Below are 17,659 nucleotides of genomic sequence, written 5' to 3'. Positions count from 1 at the left end.
TGCCTCTGATCCCTGTCCATGGGAGTGAATGCCCACATTGTATGAAGAATCACAAGCTGAGAGAATTCAAAATTAATAGTTGGTGTATCACAGAGTGTAAATGTAGAATCTAGGATTTTTAGTACATGGGCTTGAAGAGGCAAGATGGAGGAATTGGGGAGTGGTCCTGTCCTCCTTGTTCTTGTTCTTTTCCCCCATTTTCTGCTGAGTTGTATTACAAGGATTGGTTTAGAGTAGAAATGACATGTTAACATAGGTAGTAGGTATTGGCAAAATTTTGTAAATAAAAAGTACGTTTTGGATGGTGGTTGGGTCAAGGGGACCGTACATAAGGTCCGGGACCCTCTGATCAGCCCCCAGTCCACCGTGTGTCCTGCTCTGCTGGAGATGCCTTGCAGAGCTGAGAAAGAACTAAGATAATGTACCCTGCCAGGGAGGCCTGGCAGAGCTGAGAAAGAACTAAGATAATGAAGAATAAACAACCTTGGAAACATGCACTGGCGGGCTCAGCTTGTCTTCTCTGGCTCCGGCGTGAGACCTTTTGGGCAAGAGAAGCTCGAAAGCCTTATTACCTCGGGGAACAGCAACCCCAAGGAGAATCTCAGGGAACAGCAACCCTGAGAAGTCTGTTAAAGTGGTAGAAGTGATGGTGTTTAATGAAGGTTGGTTACATAGGCCAAGTAATGTTGTTGGAGAGTATGATACATAATTCAATATGAAGATCACAGATACCTCAAAGAAGAAATCCACCAGCTGTTATTGGCTAGAGGAGTGGTCAGTACTTGAACTGATAAGCTTCTGAAGTGGCAGGACAAGACCGACTCTCAGGATAATATATTCCCATTTGTGTTGTAGGATGATACAATTCTGTGTGAAGCCGGTGTTATGAGCCCCACGAAGATGTATCAAGCTCTGGGGGTTGACCAGCAACCTCTCAGAAATGGCTTAAGAATAATTAGCGAGACGGCTGATTGGGTGTGTTTTGAAAAAGCAAAAGGTTTAATTAAAGAGAAAATAACAAACTATACAGAACAAAAGAATAAAAGCTGTGCACAGTGCAGGGAAGGCCCTTGAACCTGCTAAGACACCCCAAAAAACGCCGAGACTCTGTGCTCTTTCTTAAGTATGCAATGATCAAGGAGGGTTTTTTTGGCAAGCTGCCCAATAGAAACAGCTATAGGTCTTGAGGTACATTTCAAAGCTCCAACAGGTTCCTTTGTGCTGGCACTGGGTCAATTACAGTGTGAGTAGCATAGAAGATTCTGGTTCTTCTTCTTTAAAAGTTTCAGGGGTGTAACTTAAATTCTTTTCCTAATATGGAAACACCTACTCGGGTGTGGGGGTGCAGTGTAACAGTAGGATACCTGGCAAATGGAATATGTGAATAATAGTTTTGAAAATTTAAAGATATCAGTGCTTTCTATGTACTTGTTCTGGCCCATGAGGGCATATGAATTACTTCATACAGATACCTTGTGAGCCAGAGATGAAACAGACCTTTGTGGTCGAGGAAGGGTTTCCTTAGTGCAAGACATAATATTGTGTCCTGCTTTTTCTGGATGCACATGAGATTGGGGTGAAAGTGTTGCTGGCCTGCACACCTCTCCTTTGCACAACAGCATGAAGAGAGCTGGGAGAGAATTTCATCTTTGAATGTTCTAGAAGGTGGGTTTTTTCCCCTCCCCTCCTCTCTAATATTTGGCTTTATGTTGGCTTAGGTAGCTCATGTTTTCTTGCTCTTCAGTAGTTTGGGGAAGAAGGAAAAGGAAGTGTAAAAAAGGCTTTGACAGTTCAGTATAAGATACTGAATAAGTTCACATTTATGTCAGAAGTAGTGGGAGAAATTCAGTTCAAGTTAGGGGTAATGTTTGTTCTGCATACCCTGCTTTGTGAGCCTATTTAGTGAGAGAAAACATTTCTTTATATCTCAGGAAAGATTTTCATGCTACATTATGTCATCAAGAAATGATATCATAAATTGCTATTTTGTCATTTAAACTGTTATGCTTTTTTTTAAGGAAACCTACACCTTCATAAATAAAGCAAAATAGCAGCATTAAAGCAGACAGGATATACTTCAAGGTAGCGACTCGATCACTGCTTTTTCATCTCCTGTTTTTATTACTCTTTGCTTCTGCTGATAGTTTCTTCAGGGAAGATTTAAAAAATGGATTGCTTGTGATGTTCTTCAGTGTCAGATATAAAGGAAAACTGCTGTATGTTATTTTGTTGGAAGCTTCTTGTAGATCTGTGTAATCAGGGCAATTAGAACTTTGCCTATAGTTTGTCTTGTGGGTTTGCTGTGCATATCAATTTCATCAGTCAAGAACTGAACATAAGTGCCTGCCCTCCTCATACATCTGGAGACTTGCTCAGAGAGTAATGGTTTCTAAGCTGACTCCCCTGGATCCTACATGATTTGTGATAACAGATTTTATCATCCCCTCAAAACTATTTTGAGGATGTTTTGGTTCTTTGCATTTTTTTGCATTTCTCACCTCAGTGTATGGATGAGAGTCTGTGGTGAATGATGTAAAAAGCCCAGAGCTATTGCTGTTACTGGAAGGAAATGAGAAGAAAGAGGCAGTAGAAGCTGGCTGGAAGAGAACAGCCCGTTTCAAGAAGCTACAATGCTAACAGGACTTCCTGGAAAAGCCACTATTGCCGTAGACACACTTCTGGGATGGGTGCTTGTACTTGGATGGGGAGGAATGAGACGGTGTGTTCAGAGAGAAGTTTACTCTCTGCTTTTCTCTATCCAACCTGCTGACAGTGCTAATTTTGTGAGTGTTCTCACAATCCTCTAGATCTTGGCATAATGCTGTACTCTAGATCTTCCTTGGTGCATACAATATTAGTTCTCCTTTGGAAATATTTCCTTTGCAGTTCTAAGATTATTATCAATCTTGTAATTATATTAAGAATTTTATCATCAATAAGATCATTAGTATGTTATGAGCTGTAGCCATAGCACATGGAAAAAAAAAAAATCCTGTGTCCCAGGATTAACCTCTTGTTCTCACAGTTGATGGAAACTAAAAATTGATGCAGCCTCAAAGATATCTTTTGCCTATATGTAGCAGTCATGGTGAAAATAGTAATAGTAGATATTACTGCCAAATGTCCCTGATTTGTTCTCTTAAATACACATAAGAACCAGTGTTGGAACCCATGTTTCCATGGATTCTCCACAGAGATAAAAGTACAGGGGTTGAATTAAAGCCTTTAGAGAAATTAGAATATATTAAGCCACATATACATAGAGGTTTAAGCTTTAACTTGAAGAAAATACACTCCAAGTGCCTAACTGCTAGCACAGAGTTCAGAACTTTAGGCTTAGTAATATAACTTCAGACATAACAAAAATACAGTAGAGTACTGCTCATAACTTTAGATACAATTTCTACACAAGTAAGATAAAGGTTTTTTACACACAATAAGATAGAGTTTTTACATTAGTAAGATAGAGCTTTTTACGTTAATAGAGATGCTATGTGATATGCTATATGCGTAGGTTTTTGATACTGTTTTTTGTAGTTTTTCGTAGTTTTACGAACTTTAAGAATTGGACTTAGATTGGGTAGCTTACAGATAAGGATATGAATATGCATTTATGATTTATGGATACAAGGCCTCTGGGTTGGGAGTGGAGGTGTCGATCAATTGGTTTCCAATCTATCGATCCAACCTCCGCCATCCACAGCCTGAGGGAAGAGCCCTGCCTTGGAGCTGAGACAGGATTTATAAGGTATTATCTATTGCAGTCCTTGCCACTTGGGATCTGGGCCCCAGGGTCCCCCTCTGCCTTTGAGATGCTTGCCGCCAGAACTCTGCCTGGGACTGGGGACCCCAGGACCCCTTCCTGCTACCGCAGCCCTGCTACTGGGAACGCTGCTTGGGGACAGGAGCTGGAGTGGGAGGTTACTTTGCTCTGAGGCTGGGATTCTGTGCTAGATTGCTGTTTACCCAGGTGTTTCATCTTTCTGGGATTTTATGCTCATAACTGTTGTAAGACCACTTATTCAGAACTCTTTTGCCTTCAGACCTATGCATTTCTGTAATAAACAACTCTGCATAAACTTTAAAATGTCCTTGGACCTTTAAGATCTTTTAACCTGTAGAAATGGCCTGTTGCATCACCCTTTTTGTTTTGAAGGCAGAAGGCAGTCAGTCAGACACTGACTTAGAATGGTCAAGGAGATTCTCTGGCATATGTTATCGAATTCCTCACAATCACATCCATGCACCAACATCAAGTCTCACTGTTCACTCTGGCAAGGAGTCAGTTATTAATTCTAATACAGTACACAAGTATTGTTAGTCTGCTCAAGGAACTGGCAGTCTAACTCGTCAACATTCATGAGATTGAATGCTCATTCTCTTCTAGTAGAAAAATCGTCTGAATGACAATCGGCATCCTGATCATCATTCGAAAGATGCTTGTTGGCGACATTCTGCTTTGGTGTTGCAGGTCAGGCCAAACACACCCTGCAGGTATCCACCACACCCCAGTATCTGTGGAAATGTGTGCATACCTACAACCCTAAATGACAAGCTCATCCACCTAGTAGTGGTTAGATCCCCTACCCAGATCCTTGCTTGAGGCAGGTGCATCTTGCCCAGAGATTGCAACAAAGGAGAGTGATTTGAAATGACAGGATGTCTCGGTTTGAGGGGGAGGTGAATTTTTCAGGGAGTTGTGGGCAAACCAATCAATAGTCAGGTTTGAATGTTGGCACTTTCAGTGGCCACTGAGGTGTTGGACACGCCTCCGAGGACACAAGGGGTTAAAAGCAGGGACTCCCAGAGGGACCTCCTCTTTTTGGGTTCCAGTTTCAGCAGAGAAACATCCTCTCCCCTGCTCAGCTTGGGAGGCTGAGTGGGGGAGGGGAACCACGTGGCCGGGCTGAGGAGAACCACGCGGCCGAGCTGAGGTAAGCTGGGGCCTCGGGGGGAGGGGGGGGGGAGAAGAGTGAACAAGACTGGAGCTGAGCTGGCCCCATCCAGGATGGAGGGGTGGAAAACTGTGGAAGTGCCTTCCTCTCCCCCCCCCCCCGGAGAAGATGCCCAGCTGTGTGTGAGACCTGAGCCTGCAGCCCCCTGCCGGGAGCCAAGAACTGTTAACTCTTTCTGAGGCAGAATGAAACTTTTCCCAGACATTGATTCTCATGGCTAGTGGCTTCAGAAGAGAGAGAGAAACAGCTTGGGACTGAGATGATAAAAGAAGATGAAAAGAATCCCAGATGGGCAGGGATGAAGAAGAGTAGCTTTTTGGGCTGGACTTTTCTTGCATAATGTTAGCCATAGACTGAACTTGAGTCTCTTTTGAACATAAACTGCATTTTGGGGTGGATGTGGCCGGCTCGACTTGCTGCAGTGGAGCAAACAGAGAAGAGAGGAAGACGGTGTGGTGGTGCCCTCTGCCCTCAGAGAAGGAACCCTCAGCCCCAGGGAAAAAATGGGGAGAGCCCGGCATGCAAGCATCCTTAAAAAGAGCCCTATATGCAGCTTTGGCCCATGGACAGTGGTGAGAGCACTGGACATGGAGAAGAGTGTGTCACCACGGCAGCCAGGTGGTGCCACAAGTGACACAAACACATAAAGGGTGGACTTGTGTTTTTCTGAGGAGCAGTCTGTGGTGTGAGAAAGACTCCTCTCTCCCTTGCTGAATTGAAGATTAGTTTTTTGAGTGGTGATTGATTTAAAACCCAAGGTTTTGGTGCCATGGAGGGTAACGTGTGAGGGGTGGAAATTGGGAGGAGGAGAAGAAATGCTCTGGGAAGTTTTCATTTCTGTTTTTTTTTTTTTGTGTGTGTGTTTAAGGTGCTGGGGTTTTTTTCTTTCCTATTTCTGTTCTTATGTAATGTAATGAAGTTTTGTCTTCTGTTTTCAAGTTTTGAGCCTGCCCTGCTCTGTTCCTGATCACATCCCACAATAGTTGCTAGGAAAAACATATACTCATGGGTGCATCAACATCTGGCCAGTAGAAACCCATGACACAGGATTATTTGAATTTTGTGGCACTATCACGTAATTAATCGTATACAGAGCCTTGCCCAATTGACTGTGCAGGGTTTCTCTAGGCATTCCCTTTTTTTATTTTTAGAACACGCTTTAAAGTTACATGAACGCGTTCAACACCGGTTTGACCAGTTGGAGAATGCAGAACACCAAATTTGTGTGATTCACAAAAGAAATATCTAAGATTGCAGGAACTAACTTCCAATGGGCAATAGCATATCGTCTCTTTTCCTCAGTATGAGCATGTGCTTACATAGCAGAGGAGAAGGTGTCACTAAACACATGCACATACTTAAATTGGCCAAATTCAGCAATAGGAGTGACATCCATTTGCTAAAGCTGCAAGGCCTTAAGCCTCTGGGGTTTACTCCCACTGGTAAAGGTGCAGCAAGTCCATGACAGTCAGCTCAAGAACTGACAATGTCATGAGCCTCAGCTGATGTCAACTGAAACTGCTTTTGCAGAATATGTGCACTTTGATGGAGAATCATGCAACGCTTTGACTTGCACAATTTGTCAGGCTGAGGTGTTACCCATGTAAGATTAGCTAACTTGTCAGCCCTGGGATTACCTACTATTATGAGACCTGGTAAATTGGAGTGACTCCAAATGTGCAGGATGTAATACAGATAAATTTAGACTTGAATTGCACACCACAAAGTTTTCAATAAGGAAACACAGTTGTATTATTGAGCTCTTTCAGAAGTGAACAATCCAAACATTTGGTTATGTCGCCATGAGTTTTTCTAGTTTTCCGAGCTTTCATATTAAAGTAGAAGTTTTCACTTCTCACACTCTGTTCACGCAAACAAGAGGTTGTTTTTTGTAAACACTGTCATAGTTTTGCATTCTTGATGAGAAGAGAGTGTTGAATGACAGTCCTTTTGACCAATGTGGTTGAGAGGTGGGAATTCCACCCTCCAATCCATGGTCACCTTTCTACAAGTATATAATGGAATGAAATAAACAAATCAGGGCCTTTTGGCCCCTGCTCTGATCTCTGCAAAGTTCCAAGTGTCCTAGTGGTCATTACAATGTGGCGACAGCGACATGGTTATGTCTGCTATATAAGCAGATTCGATGACCAAATTCAGGGGTACTTGAAGAAATTGTTGGAATGCCATGGCAACAGCTCTCAATTAAACCAACTGGGCCAAGCCTGGTTCGTGACCTTCTAGCATTTGCCAGTCAAAGTCATCCTTCCAGGTAACAATGGCTTTTCCTGTTTTTCTGAGCTGTCAATAAAAGACAGTGGTCCTTGCACTGGCACCCAGCTATTTTTGGCCACAATGACAAATTGGTTGATTGTATCAATTTCAATAATTTATGACTGGGCAGGTGATAAGCAATCTGCCCTTAAAATTTGCAGCACATTTTGTAAAGGAGCACTGTTTGCTGTTAGCAAAGCTCCATTAAAAGTCTTCCTGCTATACTAGAAGAACAATTTTTGCAGGATCAGCTGCCATTAATTGCAAACACTGTTAGCGGCATTTGATTATCAAATGAGCAACTAATTCAGACAACATGGGTGCTGGTTTGGTTTTTTTAGTTGTTTTTATTTTTGGGGTTTTTTTTGAAGCAAAGGCACATGAGGATGTTTTTCAGGGCTGAAGTGACAGCCCGTGACCATGCTATGGATGAGAAGATTGTTCATAGCAGCTGATGAGAGGACCTACTTCCTCAAGGAGCAGAAGGTCTACTCCGATAAAGGCTGCAAGACTGTACAAGCCAAGTCATTCTACCTTGAATCTCCAAAGCACTTTCAGAGCTTTTGGAAATCTGTGTATTTGCACCTACATTTTTTTACCATTGCAGGATTGGACCATTGTTCACTCAATTGGCCAATGATACCTGTAGGATGTAAATCTGAAATGGTGATGAATCTGATTCCCAAAGATCTGCATGATCCCAATCACCACAAAGTAACACTACAGGCCTTGGTAACTACAAAGGCACACCAAAGGCACGTGAGATATTAAATAAGGTACAATTACATCTATTTAGGAAAATTAATAATTTCTGCTTTAGAGTCCAAATAAATAAAACTCAGGGAAAAGTCCATCAGCTGAAGACATTGAGACACAGGACTTTTGTTGTCGAATTGTCTCTATTACTTTCAGACACATGATTCTCTTTTGCTGTCATTCTTCTGTTGTTGATCTAGCCACAAAGGCTATGTAATGTGTCCCTTTTCACTGCTCAAGGGTGATGTCTAATGTGACTGCTTGAACCTGCTGGTGATAAAACAGGCATATCTTCTCCTAAGTTAATAAATTAATTAGGCTTTACTGTTGTTAGTCAATTAAAATTTAGATTTGATAATTCATTTCCCAAATTTCTAATGTAAATGTTACATTATTCAAATTTAGCTGTTGTCTATAATTTTCATCAGCCCAGAAACTGCAAGCAGCTGAAGTGTTTCCTTCCAGTGCAGACCTGGACACCTCTCCCAGGCAAGGGTCTCAGGTTCACTCCAAAGATCGGTTCAGCTATTATATTTACAGGTCAAATTGCAGAGTCAAATAACTCATGTAATTTTTGCTGCAGAAACATCTGGGCCTGTTGGCAATTCCCATCCAGAAAGAGCTAAGGCATGGCCAGTGCCTGCCCTGACTGGAAAAGAATCCCCTACACGAATTTTAAAACAAGGTTAAGAATCTTGTGGTAAAGACTAGGTGAACCATCTTAATAATTGATGTTCTCTGAAATCCTGTCAGGATAGGGATGCTCAGTGTGGGAAATATGGTTATTTAATTCATGTTCTATAAATAATTATAGATTGGGAACTGTGATATATATTGTATAAAGGTATGTGTGTGTCTGCTCAACCCGCACGTTTCACGAACTTCTGGAAAGCACCTCCCTGATCTTCCGGGTTCCAAAAATAGAAGGTGAGAATGACTTGCCCCTGCCTACGTGCAGCTGAACTCATCGGGACTCGCAACGGTCAAACGCTACGTGCCAGCAAAGACGTGCCAGTGAGGACTTACATCGGTCATCACACACCTCTACGACAGTTACTCAAAGCAAGGACTAACTCTGGACATTAGCATTTGAATGTGCCCGGGGACCCTTTCGGGATTTAATGTAAATAAAGTTAATGGCCAATGATTAGAGAAACAATGGGAGGAAAGTTGCCGAGGGGGAAACTAAGGGTATTTAAGTTGGGCCTTTAGGTGGGCAAATTTGTGAACCCAGCTAGAGACACCGGCTGCCAGGTCCTGTGTCTCTGGGGTCACCCTTGGCTCTACTTTTCCCGGGAGAACTTCGGTCAAGTAAGTTTGCTGTTCGTGGGGTTCGTATTGTTTTGTTTTTATTGTTTGAAATTGTTACAATTTGATTCTAAATTTTGTGATTTGGATGTTAATAAACCAAACTATTGAATTTGGCAATAAATTTGTCCTGGCGTTTATAACACTCAGCAAACTGTTGGAGTGGTTCTATGACCAAAACTGGAGCTGCATCACAATACCCTTGAATCAGAGGAGACCTTCAACAAGGCTCATGTAACCTTTTCTGGAAATCTGAAAAATACTTTAAAATAACTAAAAAAACAAGGAAAAAACCTGTAGCGACACATGTCTTATAGATAATTGCACTCAAAGAAATGGCAAAGTATATGAGAAGCCGGCTATAAAACTGTAACTTATCAACAATATCATACCATATCAGTAGTAACTATCTTATAAAGCTGAGACAACACTTAAACCAATCTGTGTTATCTGCAAAAGTGCAAACAAAGGTTGCTTGTTTTCCCCTTCACAAACAGGCATTTAAAGTTTCAACTCTGTTAACTAGTAATGCCCTAAGAAGAAAAGGAAGGGGGAATGGGAGAGTCCGCACAAAACTTTCTCAAGCAGAGTGGGCTGGCGGCTTCCCTTCGCCGCTCCCCGAGGGGTGGCGTAGGCTGCTCCAAGTTTACATGCCCAGCTCAGTCACTGTGTTCTCTGCTGGCATAGCAATGGCAAGGCCCCACCCGCATTGCCCACAGCTCCACCCAAATGAGGGGCGTAGGGACCGCTCAAACTGGAAGTTGCCGCCGACTGCCCACAGCCGACAAAAACCAGGAGCGACAGGGCCTGGCCCCAGCCCTCCGCGCCCTGCCCCAGCCGCCTCTCCCCCCACCGACACCGGAGCTGGGGGAAGCCTCCGCCCGCGGCGCTGCGCAGGGGCCTGGGGGGCAAAGGGGGGGAAGTCACGGAGAGAGGGAAAGGAGACGCTCCAGCCACCGCAGCAGCAGCACCTGATGCGCCTCAGGGGGGGCAGCAGTTTCGCCGCGCAGCATCCACAGCCAGATATAGAGCCGAGAAGTGGCAGGGGCTGTGTCCAGCACTCCGGTGCTGGGTCGGCCACCCCCGGCCTTTGCCACTACAGCAGCGGCAGTGCTTCTGTCCGCAGCCGGCAGCGCCGCGCGAGGGGGCAGGCGAGGGGAATAGGGGAGGCAAAACCCGGACTGCCGCGCTGCCATGTTGCAGCTGCCGCAGGGAGGAATGCAGACCGAGTCTGCCGCGCAGCAGCCACGGAGAGTGGCGGCGGTGGAAGCCGAATAGATCTGCGCAGCCCCTCCCGGTTCCGTCCGCCACAGCCTCTCAGGGCTGAAACATCTGTGTCTTCTCTGCCCTCAAACACCCTCAGAGGGAAAAAACAAAGAGAAAGCACAGCAACAATCCCCAGGAATCACACGGGGCAATCCTTAAAATAGACATAGGTAAAGTTAAAAGGCATAAAACACTCCTAAGGTGAACCTTTCGCCCCAAAACCCACGGGGGCTCTGAAGGGAGGGTGGAACGGGACCATGGGGAGAAACCTCTGTAACAGGATATTTTGTCCGACTTCCTCTCAATTTTGGGGCCACGGTGTTCCATGCAAAGCTGTGTCGAGTGAAAATGGACTGGCCCACACTGCCTGCCTGCTCTCCCGAGGGAAACTGAAGCACAGAGGAGGTATTCCATGTCTTCAGAAGTCCGGAAATCTGGACAGGCTGGAAGCTCCGGGGGGGGGGGGGGGGGGGGGGCAGCAACGGCGGACGCTGCTCTGATCTCGCAGATGGAAACAGAAGAGCCGAGGGAGGCGAAGGAAGCCGTTAGCAGCTGAGAATCTTTCACCGCAGCTCGCAATGCAGAGAAGGGAGGAGCAGAAGCTGAAGAATGCAGAGAAGGGAGAAACAAAAGCCGAAGCAATCCAAGCTGCCTGCAGCAGAAGATCCCAGCTGCCGGCCAGCAAACAAAACTTCACAGAAGGCACAATTTGCCCTCTTTAGTAGAGGACCGGTTTCCCAGTTCAGAAACCTGTCCCAAAGGCTAGGCCCTGTGTGAAAAAGGCATATTGTATGTGTGGCTCTACGCAGATATTTGCTATATGTAATCTGATAGATAGAAAAGTTATACTATATTAACATTAGAATAATGTAGTGAATGTAGTTTTGTAATTAACAATGTCATAGTACAATAGAAGCTGTGTATGTGTGTTATATTTTTTTGCTCAAGAAGAAAAATTCCTCAGCACAGAGATAACATTCACAGAGGCCCCTAAACCTTCTAGTGAAGAAGAATTTATGGCCTCTTATCCACAGAACCTAACTTTCTCAAGGACGTATGCTCTCATGCGTTCTTTTAATTAACAGAAAGCTTTTGTGACAAGAAACAGCTGAAAATTACTCGTTTTACGTAAGATATGAATAGTCATAAACTGAAGGCTTAAAAAAGAGGACTTCTCTTTGTTCGGGGCCCTTCTCCCTCTAGCCTTTGTCTGGAAGGGGGGGGGTCTTGGGTGGCCCGGGCTACCTCCTTTGCTTTTAGTGTCTCATTATTTGTCCTGTCTCTGAAAACTTTTTAAACTTTTATTATTGTATTAATATTTTTGTAACCAATTTTTATTCTTTATTAAATATTCATAAATTTCAAAAAAAGCGAGTAATTGGCGTTTATCACACCCTGTAAGCATTCGTTTGCTCCAGATGCAAACATTCGCTTCATTGGGCACTGTCCCAACCAGCTCAGACTGGTTCCACTACCTGGAGTCACTGAGACCTGTAGCTCTCCAGGGAAAAATACTCCTTTACCTCTCAAGGGGAGGCAGAGGGAGACTCCTGTTCTTCAGCTCTTGGCTGTAATGAACGTCAGGGGTTACCATGTATTGTTACGATTTGGGATGGCAAAATAACAAAAGTCTCCGAGCCTTCATTGGAGGGCATACAGCAAAGGTTTAGAAACACACTCTTTATACAGCACTTCAGTACAATGAATATGATTGGTAATTTAGAACAACACCCCTTGACCGTTATTTCCAAGTAAATAACAAGTTAGAAAAACTCCAGGTGTCAGAAGTAGGATATCTACAAGGATTTTTTGGATTCCTCCTTATGATTTCCCAGGCCAGAATGAGAAAGTCGTTTACTTGGCTTTCCTACAGGCTCAAGCTAATGCCTGAAGGCTGAAAATCTCTCATTTGACCACTGGTAGTTCCCACAGTTGCTGCTCTAGTTTTGTATACAAATCTTGAAGTGAAATATGCACAGAGTTAGATTGCTGTGCTGGCTTTGCCGTTTTGCTTACCAGTTGTTCTTTTACTAAGTCTTGGACTTTACTCCCAATAGCATATGTGAAACAAATCCATCTGTCCCCTTTTGGGCATTTACTTCCCAACCTGTCAGCACTTGTTCCTAAGTTTTTGGCAATCCAGTATTTTTTCCCATTTTGTATACAATTACCTAATTTGGGTGGGTTATAACAGTGACTATTGACATGGGTGTGTGTAATAAAAAAGGAACCTCAGTTTCTTTCCATATACAGCTTTCAGTAACACCTGTGACATGACTTTGCCAGTATCCCAAGCAGGAAAAGACAAAAAAAGAGTGACAGAAAAAGGAATAACAGAGGTCTGATATGGCTTATACCTTCACCTCCCATGTCTATGGGGTTGCTACCCATTGTAGCCCTGATTTCATGTCTGAGATGTTTTGGTTTGTGAAATTTCTTTCCCAGGAGATTTGCTGTACACAAAAAGAAATATTTTCCTAACTGTATCTATGTTATTCATTCTATTTAGAGGAGGGACTTCTTGATGGCCCTCTGGCTTGATCAAAGTGGTTGAAGAGGTGTTAACTTTGCCCATCCAATCATATTGGTCTCTGTAAATAGTATATAAAGAAATCACATTTTGAATAAATGTTTCTTCTAGCCTTCTGAGAATTCACGGAGTCTGTGTGGTTCATTTCGTGTCCTACAGCGACAACCCATAGCAGGTGTATATGATTTTCTTGGTGGTAAATACAGTGGCCAATCTGGTCTTGCCCTCTATTTCCTTGTCACTTCCTTTTTCCCAATTTCCAGGAAAATCATCTTTGACACTTCTTAACTGTGGTTTCCCACTCTTCCTTAGGTATTTCCCACTCAACAGGCACTAGTAATTCCCATCCACAAAGCAAAGTTACTATTTCAGCTGTTCTTAGTTCTACTGGACTGGGGAATAGAATTGTCACTCAACACTTCATGCAATGAGAGTGTCATTTTAGTGAACTACAATAATATTTTTTTCACAATTCAAACATTTACATTTAACCCAGCTAGCATGTCTGGTATTGGGATGAATCAGACAGGGTATACGGTAGGACTCTGATGGAGGTGGTAATTCCTCCTCCTCTTTGTAAAAGTCACAGGCTAAGGCCAGAATATGAGGACTTTCTGATTGGAACAGTCCTGATCCTCTTGTTTGAAGTGGAAGTATTCCTCCCCAAGGAGGGTATCGGAGGAGTCTCAGAACTTATCCAGGCAGTACTTGAAACCACTGATATAAGCTTGGCCTTATTTCCCAATTAGGTGTGATTCTTTGTACATTTCTTGGATGAGTTGGGTCCTCCCAGTTCATTACCACCCAAGTCCCCACATAAGAGTCAATTTGGTATCACCTGGTTTAGATGTTATAGTCCACTCCTTAGGTTCTTCCAGGGGTCCTCTGATTCTGCTTGCGTGGATCCACCCTCATTCCCTTGTGTGAATCGCAGCCTTGGTCGTCAGTAGTACCTGAAAAGGACCTTCCCATTGTGGAGTTAAAGATTGTTCTTTCCATGTTTTCACTCATACCCACTCCCCTGGATGGATATTATGGATTTTAAATTCTAAAGGTGCGGTTTGAGGGATTATCCCATTTAACCATAAATTTTCAAGGGTTTTTGTAACCGAATTTCTTAGAGATCGTGGGCACGATGTGCTGTGGAATGAGATTTGAGCTATCCCAAACTGGGCCTCAGTTTTGGGCCTGCTAGGCCTCAGATTTTGGCTTGTGTAGAAGTAGATAAGTTTTGTGGCACAGTCAGAAATTAGGTTAAGGTGTGAGCATAGACTGGATAGGACCATTAGAGTGAAGATACGGTAGCTGCCTTAAACTGAGATAGTTTACATACTTGTTCACACTGAATGCCAATAAGAATGCACCTGCAACTGTAAATTATTCTGCACTGTATAAAACCAGCCATTTCGGGAATAAAGGAGAGAATGTATGTTGTAACTACATTGGTCGTATCGTACGTTGCTTTGTTCCAGCCCCATAGAGAAACCCTGGTTTCATTCTGGTGCCCGAACAGGGACTGTTTTCTACTTTTTATTTTTGCTTCGATGCAGATTTCATTTGCTTTTATTACGCTTGAATGCAGATTTTATTTCGAATTTTTAATTTTTCGTTTAAATATGAATTTCGCTTGAATGCCGTGAAAGACTCTGCCGCTTGGGTCTGCTCAGTGTGCAAAATACGGACCGGAGAGCTGAACCAGCCATGAGCAGTGCTGAGCTCACAGAGCTGGGGCTGGAAGCATCACCCGTCTGCTTCACTCGGAGGAGAACAGCAGTGGAAGGAAGAGGTAAGCGGATGGCATGCGTGAAAGAAAAGAATCGAAAGTAAATAATGGAGAAGGAACTTCACGCAGCAGTGCAGCTTTTAGCAACAATTGCCTCTAAAAGGGGTGAAAAGATAAAAGAAACTGATATAGAACATTTAACCCTATGGGACTGGAAAAAGGAAAGCTAAACCAGCCATCGCTTCTTTTTAGTGAAGCAGAATGGAAGGAAATAGGTGAATTATTATGGAACTGTGTTATTTCGCAAGGAAAAGAAAGTAAGGTGGCAACAGAGTTAGGCGTGATTTGGAAAAAAATGATAAATACCTTGCAAACATTCGCTGCTGAACGGCCAGCAGCGCAAGCCACCATCCAGGCTCTGGAGGGGGCAGTTCCTCCTCTCTCCGATCAGGGAGTGTCTCTTTCCGAGCCAAAAGAGCTGAAAAAAACATCTAGAGTGGTGAGATTTTTTGGTATAAATCTACACATCCCGTGAGAGGGAACGCAGCTCCGGTGTGCTCCTCTTTGCGTGAGGTAATGGATACAGCAACGAGCCATGTGAGCTGATCACAGGAAGTGCTCCCACCGGCTCCCAGAGAGAATGAGAGCAAACAGGAAAAGCCCCAGTGGCCAAGCTCAGGGGGTGTGGTGAAAGAGGAGGAGGCAGCTGGGCTCAAAGGCGGAGTGGGGCAGGTGCAAGTGACACAGCAGGGAGGCGGAGTTCGAGGCGGTGCTGAGAGGGGGGTGGGGCCGGCTCTGTCTTCACCGGAAGGGGAGCTGACGTCACCGGCACATGTGACCAAAACAAACATGGCAGCCCCCATTACTACTTCTGGAAACTCGGACCTGGTCCGATTCGACATGCACACTCCCCCGCAGCCAACACCAGTGCAGCCCGTCACCCACCCACAGCCAGCCCATTGCCCCCTGCCAGAATCTGACTCAGAAGGAGAGGGTTCTGAGCCTGACAGTTGTTGCACACCCCGGCCGCCAGAAAAAGTATGGCGTTCAGATGGATTACAACAAATAATAACTAAACTCACTGAGCTTTCTAATCGCCAGAGCCAACTTGAGCAGCAAACAATTGCAGCATCCAGGATTTCTCCACAAAAAATGCACCATTTTCCAGCTTTCCCTTCTCTGCAATCTAAGCAGGCATTGCCGCCTGCTGCCCAGCAGATGGCTCTGCCTACCACCCAAACAGACCCAATTCAAAAACGCTGGGCTGGTGTTTTAAAAGACGCTATTTTGGATGGTGATTTTAAAGCTGCAAATTCCATTGTCTGCCTGGTCATAATAGAGCAAAACAAATGGGAACCACATGAATGGAAGGTATTACAATCAGCCAAACAGACTGTCACAAATCATGGTATTAGGTCTGAAGCAGCCAAAAATATCATACAGTATATTTTTACGGCTGATCTCCTTTGTCCAGCAGACTGTTCCAGCATCGCATCCTTGCTATTGATGCCCTTGCAATTTCTTATTTTTGAGAGGGAATTGAGACGTTTAGCCACTGAAGAGGCAAATAAGCACCAAACAGTAGGGGACCCATTTTATGGAATCCAGCCAGATATGTTAATAGGGCAAGGTCCTTACACAACAACTAATGTACAACTGACATTTCCAATTGAAATCCATCAGCTGTCTCAGACATTGGCCCCCAAAGCTTTGCTACTAGTGCCAGATAAGAAAAAGCCTGTGTCATATGCAAATATTAAGCAAGGAGCCACTGAACCTTATGGCCAGTTCATCGATCGCTTATCTGCAGCCTTGAAAGATGCCCCAGATCTACCCACAGATGTGCAAGAGCATCTGTTTCGTTCCCTTGGTTTTGAAAAGGCCAATGCGCACACCAGGACTGTGTTAGCTTCCCTTCCCCAAGGCTATGGGGTCGATGAAATGTTAGTAAGACCAACCAGAGCAGAACAGAACAACCAAACGGCAGCATTGACAGCAGCTGTGCAGAATGCAATGCAGCAACAGGGACATATCATTGCAGCTGCATTGACCGGAAGAAATGTCAGCCATTCCAGCAGCAACAGAAGACCAGAATCTGGCATTGTTTGCTTCCGCTGTGATGATAAAGGCCATTTCAAGCGAACCTGTCAAAAGACTGTGTGGTGTCACAAATGTAACGCAGACACCCATGCCACTGAAGCTTGTAAGAAGCAGGGAAACTTCAACGCCAGCGCGCTAAGGCAGCGTACCAAGACATAAATAAATGCCTTGACCCACAAGACCCCAAAAACGGTTTCTTAGGTAAGAACAGGCCTGCCACATGGGGAAGTCTTGGTGTAGATATAACAAAAGCAGAAGTTACCTTACAAGACAAAGAGGTAACCCTGATTCCCACCAATGTATATGGACCAATGTACAGCACAATCTCTCTAGTTGGAGGTTTATTGCTAGGAAGATCCTCCACAGGCAAACAAGGTGTGATGGTGATTCCAGGAGTCATCGATGCAGATTACACCGGACAAGTGAAAATAATGGCTTATGCTTTGCAACCACCTGTAACCATTCCAAAAGGGAGCAGAATTGCAAAAATTATCCTGTTTGAAAATATTTTACCACATCGTCAGCTACCAAAAGAGCCAACTGAACAAGAAAGAGGAGATGGGAGCTTTGGATCAACCAACCACAATGTCTTTCTTACAGTATGCCTGAAAGATTGCCCACGTATCACAGTGAAATTACAACATAGTGACCAAATGGTCACCCGATCACCACTTCTCGACACAGGCGCAGATATTTCCATTATAAATCAAATGCACTGGCTGCCTGATTGGCCTCTGCAATCTCCCT

Source organism: Prinia subflava, assembly GCF_021018805.1.
Source record: "Prinia subflava isolate CZ2003 ecotype Zambia chromosome W unlocalized genomic scaffold, Cam_Psub_1.2 scaffold_33_NEW, whole genome shotgun sequence".
Taxonomy (NCBI): Eukaryota; Metazoa; Chordata; class Aves; order Passeriformes; family Cisticolidae; genus Prinia; species Prinia subflava.
Note: the sequence above shows the minus strand (reverse complement) of the source record.